The sequence below is a fragment of the Chiloscyllium plagiosum genome, chromosome 14 (genome assembly GCF_004010195.1).
Source record: "Chiloscyllium plagiosum isolate BGI_BamShark_2017 chromosome 14, ASM401019v2, whole genome shotgun sequence".
NCBI lineage: Eukaryota > Metazoa > Chordata > Chondrichthyes > Orectolobiformes > Hemiscylliidae > Chiloscyllium > Chiloscyllium plagiosum.
Window position 1 is genome coordinate 56,167,421 of NC_057723.1, and position 6,469 is coordinate 56,173,889.

The 6,469-nt window shown below is 38.4% G+C and overlaps 1 long non-coding RNA gene across 2 annotated transcripts in view; it reads left to right on the top strand.

Moving 5' to 3' along the window:
• Positions 1 to 6,469, top strand: part of LOC122556739 — a 27,901-nt gene that overhangs the window by 15,264 nt on the left and 6,168 nt on the right. For both annotated transcript variants that reach the window (XR_006313639.1, XR_006313638.1), the window contains 2 exons: positions 1,095 to 1,150; positions 3,425 to 3,606. This is a non-coding gene — a long non-coding RNA (uncharacterized LOC122556739). The remainder of the gene's footprint in view (positions 1 to 1,094; positions 1,151 to 3,424; positions 3,607 to 6,469) is intronic.

Consider the following 6,469-nt stretch of genomic DNA (forward strand, 5'->3'; position numbering starts at 1 on the left):
CTATGGGAGGAAACCGGAGCACCCGGAGGAAACCCACGCAGACACGGGGAGAATGTGCAAACTCCACACAGACAGTCGCCTGAGGCAGGAATTGAACCGGGGTCTCTGGCGCTGTGAGGCAGCAGTGCTAACCACTGTGCCACCGTGCCGCCCACGGATGTCAAATTCATTTTGTATTATGGCAAAAATGGGTTAAAACTACTGCTTTTATCCAACTATTTGTGCTTAAAACGCAGAAGCAAACCAGCAGAATATACTTTAATAGCCCCCAATGTTTGCTCCCATCTTATGATCTATTACAGAATTCCACTGTAGCAGTGCAGCTTCATTTTAATAGAGATATGTTCTCAGTTTGGGTCTTGACTTTTTGAACCCTATTGCTTACTGCTCCGTGGACTTGATAATTGTTTATGTTTTATTCATGATACTATTGCAAATTTATGGTTCACAGCACGATTCATTTCACAGATGCTTTGTAGTACCTTAGAAGACAGAAGAAAATCCTTTTTGCTTAAGTAATCATGAGCAAGAAAAATGACTTTGGGTTGCAACATGATTCAACTGTGCACTATAATCAACATGAAAATCATTGATGTTGAAAATAAGGGCAGGCAACCTTCTTGACAAAAAAAATCATTTCTTCACCAAGTGGACTGAATCCATGACAGTTTTGAAATGGAAATGTACATGAACAATGAGCAACTGAATTTTTTTTTTTATTGTTAATAAAACATCATCAGTGTGCTATTTCACTTGCATTGCTATCATTATAAGCACTTCTAGCTAGTTCCCTTCATCATCCAGTCAGGAGCTCCACTAAATTATGCATGAGCAGGTCCACCCCCAGAGCTATGAATAATCAATACGATGTAGCTACTGAGTTAAAATTAATTCATCTGCTTATTGAAGACCACAGTGTCCTATCCTGAATTTATGTACCTTGGAAATCTATAACGTTTTGATCATTAATTGTCATTTTTCATTTCAATTTCTCAATTACCTTCAATCATTGACCTTATGAACTACGTTGCAAAAATAAAATAATCATAATTTTCAGAATGTGTTGCTAACTAATGTTCTCATGATCATTTCAGATGCACCATTATTTTTGAATTGGAAGATATCTCAGAACAATTTCCATAACTTTCAGGTAAGGCTCCACCGTGTTAATGACCCTTTATGGTTGGCCTTCCAAGCTCAAAATTATATCTTGGCCATAAGTTAGATCAGTCTAATGGGCTTCTGGTGGAATCATAATGTAAATTCATTTTTAAATAAAGAAAAAAAAGGAGGAAAATAAGGTTAAATGTAAATAAAAAGGGTATTTTTAAGATCTTCATAAAGACCAATAATATTTGTTTCAAGTGGAAGAAATCTGAAATCACATTCATTCAGTAACAGAATGAAACCACAGGATTTCATAGATTGAAACAGAATAAACCATTCAATAGTCAAACAAAGCAAATGCTAAATATTATCTTATAATGTTACATCCATGACTGACATAAATCAATTATAAATTCACAGGTAAATTGTAGTTTATTTTAAACTATAAATTAAACATTAAGTGGCAGTTACAACTCAAACAGAGTTGGCACAGCACTCCATACCATATATATATCATCAATCTCAGTCACAAAATCATTCAAAGCTCAGGCTTCCTCAAAGACAACAGCAGCTCCTCTCCTTTAGCATGCAGTCTAATCCCATCTGACAGCGTTACACATGCAACCGGGGTTCCTCGGATACAACCTTCACTACAATGGGAAAATCTGCAGAGCTTGCTCAACTCAGTCTGGATGGCAAAGGTCCATCAGCTATTGTCAAGTTACAGAAACAGCAGCAGCCACTTGACTCCACTTTGGATCTTAGTAAATGCAACCACTCAGCTTGGATTGATCCGTGTGATTATCGAATCCCTACAGTGTGGAAGCAGCCCATTCATTCATCAAGTCCTTCTGAAGAACATCTTACTCAGACTCATCCCCCAACCCTATCTCTGTAACCCTGCATACCCCACGGGTAATCCACCTAATCTGCGCATCCCTGGACACTATGAGCAATTTAGCATGGTCATCCACCTAACCTGCACATCTTTGGACTGTGGGATGAAATCGAAGCATCTGAAGGAAACCCATGCAGACAGGAGGAGAATGAGCAAACTTCACACAAATCTGCAAATTCTAGACCAAGGCTGGAATCAAACTCGGATCCCTGGTACTGTGAAGCAGTAGTGCTAACCCCTTAGCAACCATGTTGCCTGTGATCAGACTGTCCAGAAGTTCTCTTTTTCAAATCTCAGATTTTTTTTATAGAAACTGGGAGGGGCAGTTTCATTTTATGATTCCAGTTTGAAATTCTGTTTTAGAGTCGCCTCAAAAATTCCAAAGTGAACATTTAAAGCACAGAATCTGTGATTTTAAAATCCCATCCATTTCACTAATGTACTTTTGGGGACAAAATCTGTCATCCTTACTTGGTGTGACCTATAGGTGACTCCATACTCATGATAATATGACTAATTCTTATGTGTTCACTGAAATTGCAAGCCACTCAGTTGGGGAGATGTGGCATGGTGAGGATTTTACTGAAGTAGTGATCCAGACACCCAGTCTGATCTTCTGAGTTTTAATTTATCCATAGAAGCAAGTGAAACTTACATTTAATTAATAATCTGGAATATAAAGTGAGTCTAATTAATATAAAAAATTGCATTTATTAATGTCCTGAATGGAAAGTAATCAGCCTTTCTTGCCTGGTCAGGCCAATACATGACTCTAAGTCCACAGACTTGTCAGAAACTCACAACTACTCCATGAAATGGCTGGGCAAGCCATTCTGTTTAAGTTCAGGGCAATTAAAGATGTACAACAAATGTTGGCATTGTCACCAACACTATGTCAGACAAAAGAATTTTTAAAATTCTCTCATTATACATTACAATACTACAGTCCAAAAACAGGCTTAATTGATGACATTAGACTGAGAAGGATTGGTTCCTTAAAAACTTACCAAACAATAATTATTAATAATGACAACATACACATTCTAAATGTTCCTTTAACTTCTACTATTTAAATATTTTACTTGATGCAATGCCTGAGGAACATAACTTTTTTTACATAAAGCCTAATGCAATATTGGTTTATCATGCCAGATGTGAATGTGTACAAGATTTGTAATACTGCAAATATGATATTTCAAAATTGATCTTAGCAGCAAATTCAATAACTGCATTGATAAAAAAGTTAACAGTCATGCTACAGATATATTCTATATAGTAATAACATCCACATATAGGCAGCCCTCATAACAAAAGATACCAAGAAAATGGTTTTAAGCAACAAAGCTTAAGCCAGCAGTAATAACATGAAAAGAAAGATTACTCGCATTTCAAACATTGTTCTTTTTTGAATCATTCTAGGGGTATGGACAAACTGACAACACCAACAGTTGTTGCCCATTCCTAGTTGCACTGTTCAAAGTGGTGCTGAGCTGCCTTCTTAATGTTCTGCAGTTCATGCAATGAACAGTACAAGGGAGGGAGTGACAGGATTTTAACAAAGCGACTGTGAAAGGAAGACAACATAATTCCAAGTCAGGATGGTGAGTGACTTGGAGGAAAACTTAGAGTTGCTATTTTCTCCCCTTGTTTTCCTAGGTTTGCTATTTTCTCCCCTTGTTTTCCTAGGTTATGGTCATCATTAGTTCAGAAAATTGTGTTGAAAATGCCCCAGTGAATTGCTGGATACATTTTGTCTAAAATATTTACTATCTTAATTAAAACTGACATTGCTTACAGCTAAAAGTAATGTACAGGCATCAATAGGAAACATAAATGTGGATTTTCCTATTTGCATGTCACTGGCATTTACATAATGGGTTTGAAAATTCTACCATCTTCCACTTGACCTTCTGAAGGCAAGAAGAGTCAAATCTGAGAGGCAACAATGTTCCTGATGCTTCAGTAAGGGCAAAGATTTTCTACTTTCTACAAATTTTCAGACTATTGTTAATAATATAACAGTAAACGTAAAGTAAGTGAAATTAACTAAAGTGAAACTTAGTAAATTAACTTAAAAGTTAAAAATTAATCTGTAAGAGTATTGAGTACAGGAGTTGGGAGGTCATGTTTCGGCTGTACAAGACATCGGTTAGGTCACTTTTGCAATATTGCGTGCAATTCTGGTCTCTTTTCTATCAGAAAGATATTGTAAAACTTGAAAGGGTTCAGAAAAGATTTACAGGGATGTTACCAGGGTTGCAGGATTTGAGCGAGAGGGAGAGGCTGAGGCTGTTTTCTCCGGAGCATTGGAGGCTGAGGGGTGACCTTATAGAAGTTTATAAAATTATGAGAGGCATGGATAGAATAAATAGACAAAGTATTTTCTCTCGGGTGGGGGGGAGTCCAGAATTAGAGGGCACAGGTTTAGGGTGAGAGAAGAAAGATATAAAAGAGACCTAGGGGGCAACATTTTCACACAGAGGGTGGTCCGTGTATGGAATGAGCTGCCAGAGGAAGTGGTGGAGGCTGGTACAATTGCAACATTTAAAAGGCATCTGGAAGGGTTCGGAGGGATATGGGCCGGGTGCTGGCAGGTGGGACTAGATTGGGTTGGGATATCTGGTCGGCATGGACGAGTTGGACCAAAGGGTCTCTTTCCGTGCAGTACATCTCTATGACAGCTCAGCAAAGCAGAATGCCATCCTGGAGCTTGTTGAGGGTCATGGAGACTTCTCATGGGCCCATATGCAGCAATTTTCATCAGTTACAAAAGCTTGGGCTCCAGATTCTGGACCTCATGCAGGATCTAGAACCAATGAAGTTCATTTGCAAGGCAGAAAACTATGTGAACAACACAGATCAGCGAGAGATGGATAATGGGAAACCAGTAGATTGAATAGTTTTACACTGCCAAAAGGCACTTGATAAGGTAATGTACTTAAATTTACTAAATAAGACAAGAACCAGGATGTTGGGCCAGATATTAGCAAGGAGAAAGGATTAGTTAACTAATTGATAACACAAGGTTGGGATAAGGGTGTCACTTTCAGGATGGCAATTTGTAACTAGTGGACTCGGGGAGTATAACCCGTGGAGTGCCACAGGGATCAGTGCTGGGCCACAATTATTTACTATATACCTTAATGTTTTGGATGAGGAAAGTGAATGTACTGTTGCAGAGTTTTGGATGACAGAAGTAGGTGGGAAGGCAAGTGCTGAAAATGACACAACATGTCTACATTGGAATAAGATTAAGTGAGTGGGCAGAAACTTAGCAGGTGGAATAAATGTGGAATAATAGGAGGTTAAGCACTTTGTCAAGAAGAATAGAAGAGCTGAATGTTATTTAAATGGAAAAAGTTTGTCCAAGCCACTGCACAGAAGAATATGGAGGTCTTTGGAAATGAAATGCAAAAAAGGTAGCACACAAGGTCAGCGTGATAAGGAAGGCAAATGGAGAACTGATTTTTGTTTCAAAGCAAATGCATTATAAAAATAGGGAAGTCTATGCACTGGAGTTTAGAAGAATGAGGGGTGACCTTATTGTAACATATAGACTCTTAGGGGTCTTGACAGGGTTAAAGTTAAGAGATTATTCCCTATGGAAGACTCTAGGATCAAAAGACATAATCTCAGAGTAAGGGATCACACAATTAACATAAAATGAGGAGGAATTTCTTCTTTGAGAGAGTAGCAAATCTATAAAATTCTTTACTGCAGGTGGCTGTGGAGGCTGGGTTTTAAATTATAACCCTGGCTGAGATCAACAGCAAGGAAATCAAGGCTATGGGGAAAAGGCAGGAAATTGAATTTACGGATTATCAAATTATCCACGATTTCATTGAAGGGTAGAATTGAATCCATAATCCAAATGTTATGCTTCTCCTTTTACATCTTGTGGTCTTGTAGTCTTACACAGAGATATTGTGAAGAATCTATTGAATAACGGCTAAGACAAACAATTGGTGAGCCAGTACCCAGTCTGATTTACAAATCAGGAATTTACATTGTTTGGTACTAAGGAAAGAAGCAGAGAATTGGAGGTTGGTTATAAACAAGGTGATTTTTGGCTTTAATGAGATGTAAATGCAAGGGGCCTAACAGGGAAGGCAGATGAACTCAGGGCATGGTTAGGAACATGGGAGTGGGATATCACAACAATGACAGAAATATGGCTCAGGGATGGGCAGGACTGGCAGCTTAATGTTCCAGGATACAAATGCTACAGGGAGGATAGAAAGGGAGGCAAGAGAGGAGGGGAGTTGGCACTTTTGATAAGGGATAGCATTACAGCTGTGCTGAGGGAGGATATTCCCAGAAATACATCCAGGGAAGTTATTTGGGTGGAACTGAGAAATAAGAAATTGTATTGTAGACCCCCTAATAGTTAGAGGGAAATTGAGAAACAAACTTGTAAGGAGATCTCAGCTATCTGTAAGAATATTAGGGTGGTTATGGTAGGGG